Here is a 21,656-nt window from a genome sequence, read left to right on the forward strand (position 1 = left end):
ACCCTTCATTCCATAAAGATAATGATGAAAACAGGTCATTTGCTTGATAGAAACAGTGTAAGCTAAAGCTTTCATCACACAGTCCGTTTTAGTTGTTTTCTCCTTCTGTAAAAAGCTTTGAAAGTAACAAATATGGTCAAAACGTAGTTGAGTGAATCAGGTTCTAAAACTAAAACTAATCCTTCATTCCATAAAGACAATGATGAAAACAGGTAATTTGCTTGATAGAAACAGTGTAAGCTAAAGCTTTCATCACACAGTCCGTTTTAGTTGTTTTCTCCTTCTGCAAAAGCTTTGAAAGTAACAATAATGGTCAAAACGTAGTTGAGTGAATCAGGTTCTAAAACTAAACCTAATCCTTCATTCCATAAAGACAATGATGAAAACAGGTCATTTGCTTGATAGAAACAGTGTAAGCTAAAGCTTTCATCACACAGTCCGTTGTAGTTGTTTTCTCCTTCTGCAAAAGCTTTGAAAGTAACAAATATGGTCAAAACGTAGTTGAGTGAATCAGGTTCTAAAACTAAAACTAATCCTTCATTCCATAAAGACAATGATGAAAACAGGTCATTTGCTTGATAGAAACAGTGTAAGCTAAAGCTTTCATCACACAGTCCGTTTTAGTTGTTTTCTCCTTCTGCAAAAGCTTTGAAAGTAACAAATATGGTCAAAACGTAGTTCAGTGAATCAGGTTCTAAAACTAAACCTAATCCTTCATTCCATAATGAAAATGATGAAAACAGGTCATTTGCTTGATAAAAACAGTGTAAGCTAAAGCATTCATCACACAGTCCGTTTTAGTTGTTTTCTCCTTCTACAAAAGCTTTGAAAGTAACAAATATGGTCAAAACGTAGTTCAGTGAATCAGGTTCTAAAACTAAACCTAATCCTTCATTCCATAATAATAATGATGAAAACAGGTCATTTGCTTGATAGAAACAGTGTAAGCTAAAGCTTTCATCACACAGTCCGTTTTAGTTGTTTTCTCCTTCTGCAAAAGCTTTGAAAGTAACAAATATGGTCAAAACGTAGTTGAGTGAATCAGGTTCTAAAACTAAACCTAACCCTTCATTCCATAAAGATAATGATGAAAACAGGTCATTTGCTTGATAGAAACAGTGTAAGCTAAAGCTTTCATCACACAGTCCGTTTTAGTTGTTTTCTCCTTCGGCGAAAGCTTTGAAAGTAACAATAATGATCAAAACGTAGTTCAGTGAATCAGGTTCTAAAACTAAACCTAATCCTTCATTCCATAATGAGAATGATAAAAACAGGTCATTTGCTTGATAAAAACAGTGTAAGCTAAAGCATTCATCACACAGTCCGTTTTAGTTGTTTTCTCCTTCGGCGAAAGCTTTGAAAGTAACAATAATGGTCAAAACGTAGTTGAGTGAATCAGGTTCTAAAACTAAACCTAACCCTTCATTCCATAAAGATAATGATGAAAACAGGTCATTTGCTTGATAAAAACAGTGTAAGCTAAAGCATTCATCACACAGTCCGTTTTAGTTGTTTTCTCCTTCTACAAAAGCTTTGAAAGTAACAAATATGGTCAAAACGTAGTTCAGTGAATCAGGTTCTAAAACTAAACCTAATCCTTCATTCCATAATAATAATGATGAAAACAGGTCATTTGCTTGATAGAAACAGTGTAAGCTAAAGCTTTCATCACACAGTCCGTTTTAGTTGTTTTCTCCTTCTGCAAAAGCTTTGAAAGTAACAAATATGGTCAAAACGTAGTTCAGTGAATCAGGTTCTAAAACTAAACCTAATCCTTCATTCCATAATGAAAATGATGAAAACAGGTCATTTGCTTGATAAAAACAGTGTAAGCTAAAGCATTCATCACACAGTCCGTTTTAGTTTTTTTCTCCTTCGGCGAAAGCTTTGAAAGTAACAATAATGGTCAAAACGTAGTTGAGTGAATCAGGTTCTAAAACTAAACCTAATCCTTCATTCCATAATAATAATGATGAAAAAAGGTAATTTGCTTGTTAGAAACAGTGTAAGCTACAGTATTCTTCATACAGTCCGTTTTAGTTGTTTTCTCCTTCGGCGAAAGTTTTGAAAGTAACAATAATGGTCAAAACGTAGTTGAGTGAATCAGGTTCTAAAACTAAACCTAACCCTTCATTCCATAAAGATAATGATGAAAAAAAAGGTCATTTGTTGTTAGAAACAGTGTAAGCTAAAGCTTTCATCACACAGTCCGTTTTAGTTGTTTTCTCCTTCTGCAAAAGCTTTGAAAGTAACAATAATGGTCAAAACGTAGTTGAGTGAATCAGGTTCTAAAACTAAACCTAACCCTTCATTCCATAAAGATAATGATGAAAACAGGTCATTTGCTTGATAGAAACAGTGTAAGCTAAAGCTTTCATCACACAGTCCGTTTTAGTTGTTTTCTCCTTCGGCGAAAGCTTTGAAAGTAACAATAATGATCAAAACGTAGTTCAGTGAATCAGGTTCTAAAACTAAACCTAATCCTTCATTCCATAATGAGAATGATAAAAACAGGTCATTTGCTTGATAAAAACAGTGTAAGCTAAAGCATTCATCACACAGTCCGTTTTAGTTGTTTTCTCCTTCGGCGAAAGCTTTGAAAGTAACAATAATGGTCAAAACGTAGTTGAGTGAATCAGGTTCTAAAACTAAACCTAACCCTTCATTCCATAAAGATAATGATGAAAACAGGTCATTTGCTTGATAGAAACAGTGTAAGCTAAAGCTTTCATCACACAGTCCGTTTTAGTTGTTTTCTCCTTCTGCAAAAGCTTTGAAAGTAACAAATATGGTCAAAACGTAGTTGAGTGAATCAGCTTCTAAAACTAAACCTAATCCTTCATTCCATAATAATAATGATGAAAAAAGGTAATTTGCTTGTTAGAAACAGTGTAAGCTACAATATTCTTCATACAGTCCGTTTTAGTTGTTTTCTCCTTCTGCAAAAGCTTTGAAAGTAACAAATATGGTCAAAACGTAGTTCAGTGAATCAGGTTCTAAAACTAAACCTAATCCTTCATTCCATAATGAGAATGATAAAAACAGGTCATTTGCTTGATAAAAACAGTGTAAGCTAAAGCATTCATCACACAGTCCGTTTTAGTTGTTTTCTCCTTCGGCGAAAGCTTTGAAAGTAACAATAATGGTCAAAACGTAGTTGAGTGAATCAGGTTCTAAAACTAAACCTAACCCTTCATTCCATAAAGATAATGATGAAAACAGGTCATTTGCTTGATAAAAACAGTGTAAGCTAAAGCTTTCATCACACAGTCCGTTTTAGTTGTTTTCTCCTTCTGCAAAAGCTTTGAAAGTAACAAATATGGTCAAAACGTAGTTCAGTGAATCAGGTTCTAAAACTAAACCTAATCCTTCATTCCATAATGAAAATGATGAAAACAGGTCATTTGCTTGATAAAAACAGTGTAAGCTAAAGCATTCATCACACAGTCCGTTTTAGTTGTTTTCTCCTTCTACAAAAGCTTTGAAAGTAACAAATATGGTCAAAACGTAGTTCAGTGAATCAGGTTCTAAAACTAAACCTAATCCTTCATTCCATAATAATAATGATGAAAACAGGTCATTTGCTTGATAGAAACAGTGTAAGCTAAAGCTTTCATCACACAGTCCGTTTTAGTTGTTTTCTCCTTCTGCAAAAGCTTTGAAAGTAACAAATATGGTCAAAACGTAGTTCAGTGAATCAGGTTCTAAAACTAAACCTAATCCTTCATTCCATAATGAAAATGATGAAAACAGGTCATTTGCTTGATAAAAACAGTGTAAGCTAAAGCATTCATCACACAGTCCGTTTTAGTTTTTTTCTCCTTCGGCGAAAGCTTTGAAAGTAACAATAATGGTCAAAACGTAGTTGAGTGAATCAGGTTCTAAAACTAAACCTAATCCTTCATTCCATAATAATAATGATGAAAAAAGGTAATTTGCTTGTTAGAAACAGTGTAAGCTACAGTATTCTTCATACAGTCCGTTTTAGTTGTTTTCTCCTTCGGCGAAAGTTTTGAAAGTAACAATAATGGTCAAAACGTAGTTGAGTGAATCAGGTTCTAAAACTAAACCTAACCCTTCATTCCATAAAGATAATGATGAAAAAAAAGGTCATTTGTTGTTAGAAACAGTGTAAGCTAAAGCTTTCATCACACAGTCCGTTTTAGTTGTTTTCTCCTTCTGCAAAAGCTTTGAAAGTAACAATAATGGTCAAAACGTAGTTGAGTGAATCAGGTTCTAAAACTAAACCTAACCCTTCATTCCATAAAGATAATGATGAAAACAGGTCATTTGCTTGATAGAAACAGTGTAAGCTAAAGCTTTCATCACACAGTCCGTTTTAGTTGTTTTCTCCTTCGGCGAAAGCTTTGAAAGTAACAATAATGATCAAAACGTAGTTCAGTGAATCAGGTTCTAAAACTAAACCTAATCCTTCATTCCATAATGAGAATGATAAAAACAGGTCATTTGCTTGATAAAAACAGTGTAAGCTAAAGCATTCATCACACAGTCCGTTTTAGTTGTTTTCTCCTTCGGCGAAAGCTTTGAAAGTAACAATAATGGTCAAAACGTAGTTGAGTGAATCAGGTTCTAAAACTAAACCTAACCCTTCATTCCATAAAGATAATGATGAAAACAGGTCATTTGCTTGATAAAAACAGTGTAAGCTAAAGCATTCATCACACAGTCCGTTTTAGTTGTTTTCTCCTTCTACAAAAGCTTTGAAAGTAACAAATATGGTCAAAACGTAGTTCAGTGAATCAGGTTCTAAAACTAAACCTAATCCTTCATTCCATAATAATAATGATGAAAACAGGTCATTTGCTTGATAGAAACAGTGTAAGCTAAAGCTTTCATCACACAGTCCGTTTTAGTTGTTTTCTCCTTCTGCAAAAGCTTTGAAAGTAACAAATATGGTCAAAACGTAGTTCAGTGAATCAGGTTCTAAAACTAAACCTAATCCTTCATTCCATAATGAAAATGATGAAAACAGGTCATTTGCTTGATAAAAACAGTGTAAGCTAAAGCATTCATCACACAGTCCGTTTTAGTTTTTTTCTCCTTCGGCGAAAGCTTTGAAAGTAACAATAATGGTCAAAACGTAGTTGAGTGAATCAGGTTCTAAAACTAAACCTAATCCTTCATTCCATAATAATAATGATGAAAAAAGGTAATTTGCTTGTTAGAAACAGTGTAAGCTACAGTATTCTTCATACAGTCCGTTTTAGTTGTTTTCTCCTTCGGCGAAAGTTTTGAAAGTAACAATAATGGTCAAAACGTAGTTGAGTGAATCAGGTTCTAAAACTAAACCTAACCCTTCATTCCATAAAGATAATGATGAAAAAAAAGGTCATTTGTTGTTAGAAACAGTGTAAGCTAAAGCTTTCATCACACAGTCCGTTTTAGTTGTTTTCTCCTTCTGCAAAAGCTTTGAAAGTAACAATAATGGTCAAAACGTAGTTGAGTGAATCAGGTTCTAAAACTAAACCTAACCCTTCATTCCATAAAGATAATGATGAAAACAGGTCATTTGCTTGATAGAAACAGTGTAAGCTAAAGCTTTCATCACACAGTCCGTTTTAGTTGTTTTCTCCTTCGGCGAAAGCTTTGAAAGTAACAATAATGATCAAAACGTAGTTCAGTGAATCAGGTTCTAAAACTAAACCTAATCCTTCATTCCATAATGAGAATGATAAAAACAGGTCATTTGCTTGATAAAAACAGTGTAAGCTAAAGCATTCATCACACAGTCCGTTTTAGTTGTTTTCTCCTTCGGCGAAAGCTTTGAAAGTAACAATAATGGTCAAAACGTAGTTGAGTGAATCAGGTTCTAAAACTAAACCTAACCCTTCATTCCATAAAGATAATGATGAAAACAGGTCATTTGCTTGATAGAAACAGTGTAAGCTAAAGCTTTCATCACACAGTCCGTTTTAGTTGTTTTCTCCTTCTGCAAAAGCTTTGAAAGTAACAAATATGGTCAAAACGTAGTTGAGTGAATCAGCTTCTAAAACTAAACCTAATCCTTCATTCCATAATAATAATGATGAAAAAAGGTAATTTGCTTGTTAGAAACAGTGTAAGCTACAATATTCTTCATACAGTCCGTTTTAGTTGTTTTCTCCTTCTGCAAAAGCTTTGAAAGTAACAAATATGGTCAAAACGTAGTTCAGTGAATCAGGTTCTAAAACTAAACTTAACCCTTCATTCCATAAAGATAATGATGAAAACAGGTCATTTGCTTGATAGAAACAGTGTAAGCTACAGTATTCTTCATACAGTCCGTTTTAGTTGTTTTCTCCTTCGGCAAAAGCTTTGAAAGTAACAATAATGGTCAAAACCTAGTTGAGTGAATCAGGTTCTAAAACTAAACCTAACCCTTCATTCCATAAAGATAATGATGAAAACAGGTCATTTGCTTGATAGAAACAGTGTAAGCTAAAGCTTTCATCACACAGTCCGTTTTAGTTGTTTTCTCCTTCTGCAAAAGCTTTGAAAGTAACAAATATGGTCAAGACGTAGTTCAGTGAATCAGGTTCTAAAACTAAACCTAACCCTTCATTCCATAAAGACAATGATGAAAACAGGTCATTTGCTTGATAAAAACAGTGTAAGCTAAAGCATTCATCACACAGTCCGTTTTAGTTTTTTTCTCCTTCGGCGAAAGCTTTGAAAGTAACAATAATGGTCAAAACGTAGTTGAGTGAATCAGGTTCTAAAACTAAACCTAATCCTTCATTCCATAATAATAATGATGAAAAAAGGTAATTTGCTTGTTAGAAACAGTGTAAGCTACAGTATTCTTCATACAGTCCGTTTTAGTTGTTTTCTCCTTCGGCGAAAGTTTTGAAAGTAACAATAATGGTCAAAACGTAGTTGAGTGAATCAGGTTCTAAAACTAAACCTAACCCTTCATTCCATAAAGATAATGATGAAAAAAAAGGTCATTTGTTGTTAGAAACAGTGTAAGCTAAAGCTTTCATCACACAGTCCGTTTTAGTTGTTTTCTCCTTCTGCAAAAGCTTTGAAAGTAACAATAATGGTCAAAACGTAGTTGAGTGAATCAGGTTCTAAAACTAAACCTAACCCTTCATTCCATAAAGATAATGATGAAAACAGGTCATTTGCTTGATAGAAACAGTGTAAGCTAAAGCTTTCATCACACAGTCCGTTTTAGTTGTTTTCTCCTTCGGCGAAAGCTTTGAAAGTAACAATAATGATCAAAACGTAGTTCAGTGAATCAGGTTCTAAAACTAAACCTAATCCTTCATTCCATAATGAGAATGATAAAAACAGGTCATTTGCTTGATAAAAACAGTGTAAGCTAAAGCATTCATCACACAGTCCGTTTTAGTTGTTTTCTCCTTCGGCGAAAGCTTTGAAAGTAACAATAATGGTCAAAACGTAGTTGAGTGAATCAGGTTCTAAAACTAAACCTAACCCTTCATTCCATAAAGATAATGATGAAAACAGGTCATTTGCTTGATAGAAACAGTGTAAGCTAAAGCTTTCATCACACAGTCCGTTTTAGTTGTTTTCTCCTTCTGCAAAAGCTTTGAAAGTAACAAATATGGTCAAAACGTAGTTGAGTGAATCAGCTTCTAAAACTAAACCTAATCCTTCATTCCATAATAATAATGATGAAAAAAGGTAATTTGCTTGTTAGAAACAGTGTAAGCTACAATATTCTTCATACAGTCCGTTTTAGTTGTTTTCTCCTTCTGCAAAAGCTTTGAAAGTAACAAATATGGTCAAAACGTAGTTCAGTGAATCAGGTTCTAAAACTAAACCTAATCCTTCATTCCATAATGAGAATGATAAAAACAGGTCATTTGCTTGATAAAAACAGTGTAAGCTAAAGCATTCATCACACAGTCCGTTTTAGTTGTTTTCTCCTTCGGCGAAAGCTTTGAAAGTAACAATAATGGTCAAAACGTAGTTGAGTGAATCAGGTTCTAAAACTAAACCTAACCCTTCATTCCATAAAGATAATGATGAAAACAGGTCATTTGCTTGATAAAAACAGTGTAAGCTAAAGCTTTCATCACACAGTCCGTTTTAGTTGTTTTCTCCTTCTGCAAAAGCTTTGAAAGTAACAAATATGGTCAAAACGTAGTTCAGTGAATCAGGTTCTAAAACTAAACCTAATCCTTCATTCCATAATGAAAATGATGAAAACAGGTCATTTGCTTGATAAAAACAGTGTAAGCTAAAGCATTCATCACACAGTCCGTTTTAGTTGTTTTCTCCTTCTACAAAAGCTTTGAAAGTAACAAATATGGTCAAAACGTAGTTCAGTGAATCAGGTTCTAAAACTAAACCTAATCCTTCATTCCATAATAATAATGATGAAAACAGGTCATTTGCTTGATAGAAACAGTGTAAGCTAAAGCTTTCATCACACAGTCCGTTTTAGTTGTTTTCTCCTTCTGCAAAAGCTTTGAAAGTAACAAATATGGTCAAAACGTAGTTCAGTGAATCAGGTTCTAAAACTAAACCTAATCCTTCATTCCATAATGAAAATGATGAAAACAGGTCATTTGCTTGATAAAAACAGTGTAAGCTAAAGCATTCATCACACAGTCCGTTTTAGTTTTTTTCTCCTTCGGCGAAAGCTTTGAAAGTAACAATAATGGTCAAAACGTAGTTGAGTGAATCAGGTTCTAAAACTAAACCTAATCCTTCATTCCATAATAATAATGATGAAAAAAGGTAATTTGCTTGTTAGAAACAGTGTAAGCTACAGTATTCTTCATACAGTCCGTTTTAGTTGTTTTCTCCTTCGGCGAAAGTTTTGAAAGTAACAATAATGGTCAAAACGTAGTTGAGTGAATCAGGTTCTAAAACTAAACCTAACCCTTCATTCCATAAAGATAATGATGAAAAAAAAGGTCATTTGTTGTTAGAAACAGTGTAAGCTAAAGCTTTCATCACACAGTCCGTTTTAGTTGTTTTCTCCTTCTGCAAAAGCTTTGAAAGTAACAATAATGGTCAAAACGTAGTTGAGTGAATCAGGTTCTAAAACTAAACCTAACCCTTCATTCCATAAAGATAATGATGAAAACAGGTCATTTGCTTGATAGAAACAGTGTAAGCTAAAGCTTTCATCACACAGTCCGTTTTAGTTGTTTTCTCCTTCGGCGAAAGCTTTGAAAGTAACAATAATGATCAAAACGTAGTTCAGTGAATCAGGTTCTAAAACTAAACCTAATCCTTCATTCCATAATGAGAATGATAAAAACAGGTCATTTGCTTGATAAAAACAGTGTAAGCTAAAGCATTCATCACACAGTCCGTTTTAGTTGTTTTCTCCTTCGGCGAAAGCTTTGAAAGTAACAATAATGGTCAAAACGTAGTTGAGTGAATCAGGTTCTAAAACTAAACCTAACCCTTCATTCCATAAAGATAATGATGAAAACAGGTCATTTGCTTGATAAAAACAGTGTAAGCTAAAGCATTCATCACACAGTCCGTTTTAGTTGTTTTCTCCTTCTACAAAAGCTTTGAAAGTAACAAATATGGTCAAAACGTAGTTCAGTGAATCAGGTTCTAAAACTAAACCTAATCCTTCATTCCATAATAATAATGATGAAAACAGGTCATTTGCTTGATAGAAACAGTGTAAGCTAAAGCTTTCATCACACAGTCCGTTTTAGTTGTTTTCTCCTTCTGCAAAAGCTTTGAAAGTAACAAATATGGTCAAAACGTAGTTCAGTGAATCAGGTTCTAAAACTAAACCTAATCCTTCATTCCATAATGAAAATGATGAAAACAGGTCATTTGCTTGATAAAAACAGTGTAAGCTAAAGCATTCATCACACAGTCCGTTTTAGTTTTTTTCTCCTTCGGCGAAAGCTTTGAAAGTAACAATAATGGTCAAAACGTAGTTGAGTGAATCAGGTTCTAAAACTAAACCTAATCCTTCATTCCATAATAATAATGATGAAAAAAGGTAATTTGCTTGTTAGAAACAGTGTAAGCTACAGTATTCTTCATACAGTCCGTTTTAGTTGTTTTCTCCTTCGGCGAAAGTTTTGAAAGTAACAATAATGGTCAAAACGTAGTTGAGTGAATCAGGTTCTAAAACTAAACCTAACCCTTCATTCCATAAAGATAATGATGAAAAAAAAGGTCATTTGTTGTTAGAAACAGTGTAAGCTAAAGCTTTCATCACACAGTCCGTTTTAGTTGTTTTCTCCTTCTGCAAAAGCTTTGAAAGTAACAATAATGGTCAAAACGTAGTTGAGTGAATCAGGTTCTAAAACTAAACCTAACCCTTCATTCCATAAAGATAATGATGAAAACAGGTCATTTGCTTGATAGAAACAGTGTAAGCTAAAGCTTTCATCACACAGTCCGTTTTAGTTGTTTTCTCCTTCGGCGAAAGCTTTGAAAGTAACAATAATGATCAAAACGTAGTTCAGTGAATCAGGTTCTAAAACTAAACCTAATCCTTCATTCCATAATGAGAATGATAAAAACAGGTCATTTGCTTGATAAAAACAGTGTAAGCTAAAGCATTCATCACACAGTCCGTTTTAGTTGTTTTCTCCTTCGGCGAAAGCTTTGAAAGTAACAATAATGGTCAAAACGTAGTTGAGTGAATCAGGTTCTAAAACTAAACCTAACCCTTCATTCCATAAAGATAATGATGAAAACAGGTCATTTGCTTGATAGAAACAGTGTAAGCTAAAGCTTTCATCACACAGTCCGTTTTAGTTGTTTTCTCCTTCTGCAAAAGCTTTGAAAGTAACAAATATGGTCAAAACGTAGTTGAGTGAATCAGCTTCTAAAACTAAACCTAATCCTTCATTCCATAATAATAATGATGAAAAAAGGTAATTTGCTTGTTAGAAACAGTGTAAGCTACAATATTCTTCATACAGTCCGTTTTAGTTGTTTTCTCCTTCTGCAAAAGCTTTGAAAGTAACAAATATGGTCAAAACGTAGTTCAGTGAATCAGGTTCTAAAACTAAACTTAACCCTTCATTCCATAAAGATAATGATGAAAACAGGTCATTTGCTTGATAGAAACAGTGTAAGCTACAGTATTCTTCATACAGTCCGTTTTAGTTGTTTTCTCCTTCGGCAAAAGCTTTGAAAGTAACAATAATGGTCAAAACCTAGTTGAGTGAATCAGGTTCTAAAACTAAACCTAACCCTTCATTCCATAAAGATAATGATGAAAACAGGTCATTTGCTTGATAGAAACAGTGTAAGCTAAAGCTTTCATCACACAGTCCGTTTTAGTTGTTTTCTCCTTCTGCAAAAGCTTTGAAAGTAACAAATATGGTCAAGACGTAGTTCAGTGAATCAGGTTCTAAAACTAAACCTAACCCTTCATTCCATAAAGACAATGATGAAAACAGGTCATTTGCTTGATAGAAACAGTTTAAGCTAAAGCTTTCATCACACAGTCCGTTTTAGTTGTTTTCTCCTTCTGCAAAAGCTTTGAAAGTAACAAATATGGTCAAAACGTAGTTCAGTGAATCAGGTTCTAAAACTAAACCTAATCCTTCATTCCATAATGAAAATGATGAAAACAGGTCATTTGCTTGATAAAAACAGTGTAAGCTAAAGCATTCATCACACAGTCCGTTTTAGTTGTTTTCTCCTTCTGCAAAAGCTTTGAAAGTAACAAATATGGTCAAAACGTAGTTCAGTGAATCAGGTTCTAAAACTAAACCTAATCCTTCATTCCATAATGAAAATGATGAAAACAGGTCATTTGCTTGATAAAAACGGTGTAAGCTAAAGCATTCATCACACAGTCCGTTTTAGTTGTTTTCTCCTTCGGCGAAAGCTTTGAAAGTAACAATAATGGTCAAAACCTAGTTGAGTGAATCAGGTTCTAAAACTAAACCTAACCCTTCATTCCATAAAGATAATGATGAAAACAGGTCATTTGCTTGATAGAAACAGTGTAAGCTAAAGCTTTCATCACACAGTCCGTTTTAGTTGTTTTCTCCTTCTGCAAAAGCTTTGAAAGTAACAAATATGGTCAAGACGTAGTTCAGTGAATCAGGTTCTAAAACTAAACCTAACCCTTCATTCCATAAAGACAATGATGAAAACAGGTCATTTGCTTGATAGAAACAGTTTAAGCTAAAGCTTTCATCACACAGTCCGTTTTAGTTGTTTTCTCCTTCTGCAAAAGCTTTGAAAGTAACAAATATGGTCAAAACGTAGTTCAGTGAATCAGGTTCTAAAACTAAACCTAATCCTTCATTCCATAATGAAAATGATGAAAACAGGTCATTTGCTTGATAAAAACAGTGTAAGCTAAAGCATTCATCACACAGTCCGTTTTAGTTGTTTTCTCCTTCTGCAAAAGCTTTGAAAGTAACAAATATGGTCAAAACGTAGTTCAGTGAATCAGGTTCTAAAACTAAACCTAATCCTTCATTCCATAATGAAAATGATGAAAACAGGTCATTTGCTTGATAAAAACGGTGTAAGCTAAAGCATTCATCACACAGTCCGTTTTAGTTGTTTTCTCCTTCGGCGAAAGCTTTGAAAGTAACAATAATGGTCAAAACGTAGTTGAGTGAATCAGGTTCTAAAACTAAACCTAATCCTTCATTCCATAAAGACAATGATGAAAACAGGTCATTTGCTTGATAGAAACAGTGTAAGCTAAAGCTTTCATCACACAGTCCGTTTTAGTTGTTTTCTCCTTCTGCAAAAGCTTTGAAAGTAACAAATATGGTCAAAACGTAGTTCAGTGAATCAGGTTCTAAAACTAAACCTAATCCTTCATTCCATAATGAAAATGATGAAAACAGGTCATTTGCTTGATAGAAACAGTGTAAGCTAAAGCTTTCATCACACAGTCCGTTTTAGTTGTTTTCTCCTTCGGCGAAAGCTTTGAAAGTAACAATAATGATCAAAACGTAGTTCAGTGAATCAGGTTCTAAAACTAAACCTAATCCTTCATTCCATAATGAGAATGATAAAAACAGGTCATTTGCTTGATAAAAACAGTGTAAGCTAAAGCATTCATCACACAGTCCGTTTTAGTTGTTTTCTCCTTCGGCGAAAGCTTTGAAAGTAACAATAATGGTCAAAACGTAGTTGAGTGAATCAGGTTCTAAAACTAAACCTAATCCTTCATTCCATAATGAGAATGATAAAAACAGGTCATTTGCTTGATAAAAACAGTGTAAGCTAAAGCATTCATCACACAGTCCGTTTTAGTTGTTTTCTCCTTCGGCGAAAGCTTTGAAAGTAACAATAATGGTCAAAACGTAGTTGAGTGAATCAGGTTCTAAAACTAAACCTAACCCTTCATTCCATAAAGATAATGATGAAAACAGGTCATTTGCTTGATAGAAACAGTGTAAGCTAAAGCTTTCATCACACAGTCCGTTTTAGTTGTTTTCTCCTTCTGCAAAAGCTTTGAAAGTAACAAATATGGTCAAAACGTAGTTGAGTGAATCAGCTTCTAAAACTAAACCTAATCCTTCATTCCATAATAATAATGATGAAAAAAGGTAATTTGCTTGTTAGAAACAGTGTAAGCTACAATATTCTTCATACAGTCCGTTTTAGTTGTTTTCTCCTTCTGCAAAAGCTTTGAAAGTAACAAATATGGTCAAAACGTAGTTCAGTGAATCAGGTTCTAAAACTAAACTTAACCCTTCATTCCATAAAGATAATGATGAAAACAGGTCATTTGCTTGATAGAAACAGTGTAAGCTACAGTATTCATCACACAGTCCGTTTTAGTTGTTTTCTCCTTCGGCGAAAGCTTTGAAAGTAACAATAATGGTCAAAACGTAGTTGAGTGAATCAGGTTCTAAAACTAAACCTAATCCTTCATTCCATAAAGACAATGATGAAAACAGGTCATTTGCTTGATAGAAACAGTGTAAGCTAAAGCTTTCATCACACAGTCCGTTTTAGTTGTTTTCTCCTTCTGCAAAAGCTTTGAAAGTAACAAATATGGTCAAAACGTAGTTCAGTGAATCAGGTTCTAAAACTAAACCTAATCCTTCATTCCATAATGAAAATGATGAAAACAGGTCATTTGCTTGATAGAAACAGTGTAAGCTAAAGCTTTCATCACACAGTCCGTTTTAGTTGTTTTCTCCTTCGGCGAAAGCTTTGAAAGTAACAATAATGATCAAAACGTAGTTCAGTGAATCAGGTTCTAAAACTAAACCTAATCCTTCATTCCATAATGAGAATGATAAAAACAGGTCATTTGCTTGATAAAAACAGTGTAAGCTAAAGCATTCATCACACAGTCCGTTTTAGTTGTTTTCTCCTTCGGCGAAAGCTTTGAAAGTAACAATAATGGTCAAAACGTAGTTGAGTGAATCAGGTTCTAAAACTAAACCTAATCCTTCATTCCATAATGAGAATGATAAAAACAGGTCATTTGCTTGATAAAAACAGTGTAAGCTAAAGCATTCATCACACAGTCCGTTTTAGTTGTTTTCTCCTTCTGCAAAAGCTTTGAAAGTAACAAATATGGTCAAAACGTAGTTCAGTGAATCAGGTTCTAAAACTAAACCTAATCCTTCATTCCATAATGAGAATGATAAAAACAGGTCATTTGCTTGATAAAAACAGTGTAAGCTAAAGCATTCATCACACAGTCCGTTTTAGTTGTTTTCTCCTTCGGCGAAAGCTTTGAAAGTAACAATAATGGTCAAAACGTAGTTGAGTGAATCAGGTTCTAAAACTAAACCTAACCCTTCATTCCATAAAGATAATGATGAAAACAGGTCATTTGCTTGATAAAAACAGTGTAAGCTAAAGCTTTCATCACACAGTCCGTTTTAGTTGTTTTCTCCTTCTGCAAAAGCTTTGAAAGTAACAAATATGGTCAAAACGTAGTTCAGTGAATCAGGTTCTAAAACTAAACCTAATCCTTCATTCCATAATGAAAATGATGAAAACAGGTCATTTGCTTGATAAAAACAGTGTAAGCTAAAGCATTCATCACACAGTCCGTTTTAGTTGTTTTCTCCTTCTACAAAAGCTTTGAAAGTAACAAATATGGTCAAAACGTAGTTCAGTGAATCAGGTTCTAAAACTAAACCTAATCCTTCATTCCATAATAATAATGATGAAAACAGGTCATTTGCTTGATAGAAACAGTGTAAGCTAAAGCTTTCATCACACAGTCCGTTTTAGTTGTTTTCTCCTTCTGCAAAAGCTTTGAAAGTAACAAATATGGTCAAAACGTAGTTCAGTGAATCAGGTTCTAAAACTAAACCTAATCCTTCATTCCATAATGAAAATGATGAAAACAGGTCATTTGCTTGATAAAAACAGTGTAAGCTAAAGCATTCATCACACAGTCCGTTTTAGTTTTTTTCTCCTTCGGCGAAAGCTTTGAAAGTAACAATAATGGTCAAAACGTAGTTGAGTGAATCAGGTTCTAAAACTAAACCTAATCCTTCATTCCATAATAATAATGATGAAAAAAGGTAATTTGCTTGTTAGAAACAGTGTAAGCTACAGTATTCTTCATACAGTCCGTTTTAGTTGTTTTCTCCTTCGGCGAAAGTTTTGAAAGTAACAATAATGGTCAAAACGTAGTTGAGTGAATCAGGTTCTAAAACTAAACCTAACCCTTCATTCCATAAAGATAATGATGAAAAAAAAGGTCATTTGTTGTTAGAAACAGTGTAAGCTAAAGCTTTCATCACACAGTCCGTTTTAGTTGTTTTCTCCTTCTGCAAAAGCTTTGAAAGTAACAATAATGGTCAAAACGTAGTTGAGTGAATCAGGTTCTAAAACTAAACCTAACCCTTCATTCCATAAAGATAATGATGAAAACAGGTCATTTGCTTGATAGAAACAGTGTAAGCTAAAGCTTTCATCACACAGTCCGTTTTAGTTGTTTTCTCCTTCGGCGAAAGCTTTGAAAGTAACAATAATGATCAAAACGTAGTTCAGTGAATCAGGTTCTAAAACTAAACCTAATCCTTCATTCCATAATGAGAATGATAAAAACAGGTCATTTGCTTGATAAAAACAGTGTAAGCTAAAGCATTCATCACACAGTCCGTTTTAGTTGTTTTCTCCTTCGGCGAAAGCTTTGAAAGTAACAATAATGGTCAAAACGTAGTTGAGTGAATCAGGTTCTAAAACTAAACCTAACCCTTCATTCCATAAAGATAATGATGAAAACAGGTCATTTGCTTGATAAAAACAGTGTAAGCTAAAGCATTCATCACACAGTCCGTTTTAGTTGTTTTCTCCTTCTACAAAAGCTTTGAAAGTAACAAATATGGTCAAAACGTAGTTCAGTGAATCAGGTTCTAAAACTAAACCTAATCCTTCATTCCATAATAATAATGATGAAAACAGGTCATTTGCTTGATAGAAACAGTGTAAGCTAAAGCTTTCATCACACAGTCCGTTTTAGTTGTTTTCTCCTTCTGCAAAAGCTTTGAAAGTAACAAATATGGTCAAAACGTAGTTCAGTGAATCAGGTTCTAAAACTAAACCTAATCCTTCATTCCATAATGAAAATGATGAAAACAGGTCATTTGCTTGATAAAAACAGTGTAAGCTAAAGCATTCATCACACAGTCCGTTTTAGTTTTTTTCTCCTTCGGCGAAAGCTTTGAAAGTAACAATAATGGTCAAAACGTAGTTGAGTGAATCAGGTTCTAAAACTAAACCTAATCCTTCATTCCATAATAATAATGATGAAAAAAGGTAATTTGCTTGTTAGAAACAGTGTAAGCTACAGTATTCTTCATACAGTCCGTTTTAGTTGTTTTCTCCTTCGGCGAAAGTTTTGAAAGTAACAATAATGGTCAAAACGTAGTTGAGTGAATCAGGTTCTAAAACTAAACCTAACCCTTCATTCCATAAAGATAATGATGAAAAAAAAGGTCATTTGTTGTTAGAAACAGTGTAAGCTAAAGCTTTCATCACACAGTCCGTTTTAGTTGTTTTCTCCTTCTGCAAAAGCTTTGAAAGTAACAATAATGGTCAAAACGTAGTTGAGTGAATCAGGTTCTAAAACTAAACCTAACCCTTCATTCCATAAAGATAATGATGAAAACAGGTCATTTGCTTGATAGAAACAGTGTAAGCTAAAGCTTTCATCACACAGTCCGTTTTAGTTGTTTTCTCCTTCGGCGAAAGCTTTGAAAGTAACAATAATGATCAAAACGTAGTTCAGTGAATCAGGTTCTAAAACTAAACCTAATCCTTCATTCCATAATGAGAATGATAAAAACAGGTCATTTGCTTGATAAAAACAGTGTAAGCTAAAGCATTCATCACACAGTCCGTTTTAGTTGTTTTCTCCTTCGGCGAAAGCTTTGAAAGTAACAATAATGGTCAAAACGTAGTTGAGTGAATCAGGTTCTAAAACTAAACCTAACCCTTCATTCCATAAAGATAATGATGAAAACAGGTCATTTGCTTGATAGAAACAGTGTAAGCTAAAGCTTTCATCACACAGTCCGTTTTAGTTGTTTTCTCCTTCTGCAAAAGCTTTGAAAGTAACAAATATGGTCAAAACGTAGTTGAGTGAATCAGCTTCTAAAACTAAACCTAATCCTTCATTCCATAATAATAATGATGAAAAAAGGTAATTTGCTTGTTAGAAACAGTGTAAGCTACAATATTCTTCATACAGTCCGTTTTAGTTGTTTTCTCCTTCTGCAAAAGCTTTGAAAGTAACAAATATGGTCAAAACGTAGTTCAGTGAATCAGGTTCTAAAACTAAACTTAACCCTTCATTCCATAAAGATAATGATGAAAACAGGTCATTTGCTTGATAGAAACAGTGTAAGCTACAGTATTCTTCATACAGTCCGTTTTAGTTGTTTTCTCCTTCGGCAAAAGCTTTGAAAGTAACAATAATGGTCAAAACCTAGTTGAGTGAATCAGGTTCTAAAACTAAACCTAACCCTTCATTCCATAAAGATAATGATGAAAACAGGTCATTTGCTTGATAGAAACAGTGTAAGCTAAAGCTTTCATCACACAGTCCGTTTTAGTTGTTTTCTCCTTCTGCAAAAGCTTTGAAAGTAACAAATATGGTCAAGACGTAGTTCAGTGAATCAGGTTCTAAAACTAAACCTAACCCTTCATTCCATAAAGATAATGATGAAAAAAAAGGTCATTTGTTGTTAGAAACAGTGTAAGCTAAAGCTTTCATCACACAGTCCGTTTTAGTTGTTTTCTCCTTCTGCAAAAGCTTTGAAAGTAACAATAATGGTCAAAACGTAGTTGAGTGAATCAGGTTCTAAAACTAAACCTAACCCTTCATTCCATAAAGATAATGATGAAAACAGGTCATTTGCTTGATAGAAACAGTGTAAGCTAAAGCTTTCATCACACAGTCCGTTTTAGTTGTTTTCTCCTTCGGCGAAAGCTTTGAAAGTAACAATAATGATCAAAACGTAGTTCAGTGAATCAGGTTCTAAAACTAAACCTAATCCTTCATTCCATAATGAGAATGATAAAAACAGGTCATTTGCTTGATAAAAACAGTGTAAGCTAAAGCATTCATCACACAGTCCGTTTTAGTTGTTTTCTCCTTCGGCGAAAGCTTTGAAAGTAACAATAATGGTCAAAACGTAGTTGAGTGAATCAGGTTCTAAAACTAAACCTAACCCTTCATTCCATAAAGATAATGATGAAAACAGGTCATTTGCTTGATAGAAACAGTGTAAGCTAAAGCTTTCATCACACAGTCCGTTTTAGTTGTTTTCTCCTTCTGCAAAAGCTTTGAAAGTAACAAATATGGTCAAAACGTAGTTGAGTGAATCAGCTTCTAAAACTAAACCTAATCCTTCATTCCATAATAATAATGATGAAAAAAGGTAATTTGCTTGTTAGAAACAGTGTAAGCTACAATATTCTTCATACAGTCCGTTTTAGTTGTTTTCTCCTTCTGCAAAAGCTTTGAAAGTAACAAATATGGTCAAAACGTAGTTCAGTGAATCAGGTTCTAAAACTAAACTTAACCCTTCATTCCATAAAGATAATGATGAAAACAGGTCATTTGCTTGATAGAAACAGTGTAAGCTACAGTATTCTTCATACAGTCCGTTTTAGTTGTTTTCTCCTTCGGCAAAAGCTTTGAAAGTAACAATAATGGTCAAAACCTAGTTGAGTGAATCAGGTTCTAAAACTAAACCTAACCCTTCATTCCATAAAGATAATGATGAAAACAGGTCATTTGCTTGATAGAAACAGTGTAAGCTAAAGCTTTCATCACACAGTCCGTTTTAGTTGTTTTCTCCTTCTGCAAAAGCTTTGAAAGTAACAAATATGGTCAAGACGTAGTTCAGTGAATCAGGTTCTAAAACTAAACCTAACCCTTCATTCCATAAAGACAATGATGAAAACAGGTCATTTGCTTGATAGAAACAGTTTAAGCTAAAGCTTTCATCACACAGTCCGTTTTAGTTGTTTTCTCCTTCTGCAAAAGCTTTGAAAGTAACAAATATGGTCAAAACGTAGTTCAGTGAATCAGGTTCTAAAACTAAACCTAATCCTTCATTCCATAATGAAAATGATGAAAACAGGTCATTTGCTTGATAAAAACAGTGTAAGCTAAAGCATTCATCACACAGTCCGTTTTAGTTGTTTTCTCCTTCTGCAAAAGCTTTGAAAGTAACAAATATGGTCAAAACGTAGTTCAGTGAATCAGGTTCTAAAACTAAACCTAATCCTTCATTCCATAATGAAAATGATGAAAACAGGTCATTTGCTTGATAAAAACGGTGTAAGCTAAAGCATTCATCACACAGTCCGTTTTAGTTGTTTTCTCCTTCGGCGAAAGCTTTGAAAGTAACAATAATGGTCAAAACCTAGTTGAGTGAATCAGGTTCTAAAACTAAACCTAACCCTTCATTCCATAAAGATAATGATGAAAACAGGTCATTTGCTTGATAGAAACAGTGTAAGCTAAAGCTTTCATCACACAGTCCGTTTTAGTTGTTTTCTCCTTCTGCAAAAGCTTTGAAAGTAACAAATATGGTCAAGACGTAGTTCAGTGAATCAGGTTCTAAAACTAAACCTAACCCTTCATTCCATAAAGACAATGATGAAAACAGGTCATTTGCTTGATAGAAACAGTTTAAGCTAAAGCTTTCATCACACAGTCCGTTTTAGTTGTTTTCTCCTTCTGCAAAAGCTTTGAAAGTAACAAATATGGTCAAAACGTAGTTCAGTGAATCAGGTTCTAAAACTAAACCTAATCCTTCATTCCATAATGAAAATGATGAAAACAGGTCATTTGCTTGATAAAAACAGTGTAAGCTAAAGCATTCATCACACAGTCCGTTTTAGTTGTTTTCTCCTTCTGCAAAAGCTTTGAAAGTAACAAATATGGTCAAAACGTAGTTCAGTGAATCAGGTTCTAAAACTAAACCTAATCCTTCATTCCATAATGAAAATGATGAAAACAGGTCATTTGCTTGATAAAAACGGTGTAAGCTAAAGCATTCATCACACAGTCCGTTTTAGTTGTTTTCTCCTTCGGCGAAAGCTTTGAAAGTAACAATAATGGTCAAAACGTAGTTGAGTGAATCAGGTTCTAAAACTAAACCTAATCCTTCATTCCATAAAGACAATGATGAAAACAGGTCATTTGCTTGATAGAAACAGTGTAAGCTAAAGCTTTCATCACACAGTCCGTTTTAGTTGTTTTCTCCTTCTGCAAAAGCTTTGAAAGTAACAAATATGGTCAAAACGTAGTTCAGTGAATCAGGTTCTAAAACTAAACCTAATCCTTCATTCCATAATGAAAATGATGAAAACAGGTCATTTGCTTGATAGAAACAGTGTAAGCTAAAGCTTTCATCACACAGTCCGTTTTAGTTGTTTTCTCCTTCGGCGAAAGCTTTGAAAGTAACAATAATGATCAAAACGTAGTTCAGTGAATCAGGTTCTAAAACTAAACCTAATCCTTCATTCCATAATGAGAATGATAAAAACAGGTCATTTGCTTGATAAAAACAGTGTAAGCTAAAGCATTCATCACACAGTCCGTTTTAGTTGTTTTCTCCTTCGGCGAAAGCTTTGAAAGTAACAATAATGGTCAAAACGTAGTTGAGTGAATCAGGTTCTAAAACTAAACCTAATCCTTCATTCCATAATGAGAATGATAAAAACAGGTCATTTGCTTGATAAAAACAGTGTAAGCTAAAGCATTCATCACACAGTCCGTTTTAGTTGTTTTCTCCTTCGGCGAAAGCTTTGAAAGTAACAATAATGGTCAAAACGTAGTTGAGTGAATCAGGTTCTAAAACTAAACCTAACCCTTCATTCCATAAAGATAATGATGAAAACAGGTCATTTGCTTGATAGAAACAGTGTAAGCTAAAGCTTTCATCACACAGTCCGTTTTAGTTGTTTTCTCCTTCTGCAAAAGCTTTGAAAGTAACAAATATGGTCAAAACGTAGTTGAGTGAATCAGCTTCTAAAACTAAACCTAATCCTTCATTCCATAATAATAATGATGAAAAAAGGTAATTTGCTTGTTAGAAACAGTGTAAGCTACAATATTCTTCATACAGTCCGTTTTAGTTGTTTTCTCCTTCTGCAAAAGCTTTGAAAGTAACAAATATGGTCAAAACGTAGTTCAGTGAATCAGGTTCTAAAACTAAACTTAACCCTTCATTCCATAAAGATAATGATGAAAACAGGTCATTTGCTTGATAGAA

Source organism: Pungitius pungitius, chromosome 8 (assembly GCF_949316345.1).
Source record: "Pungitius pungitius chromosome 8, fPunPun2.1, whole genome shotgun sequence".
NCBI lineage: Eukaryota > Metazoa > Chordata > Actinopteri > Perciformes > Gasterosteidae > Pungitius > Pungitius pungitius.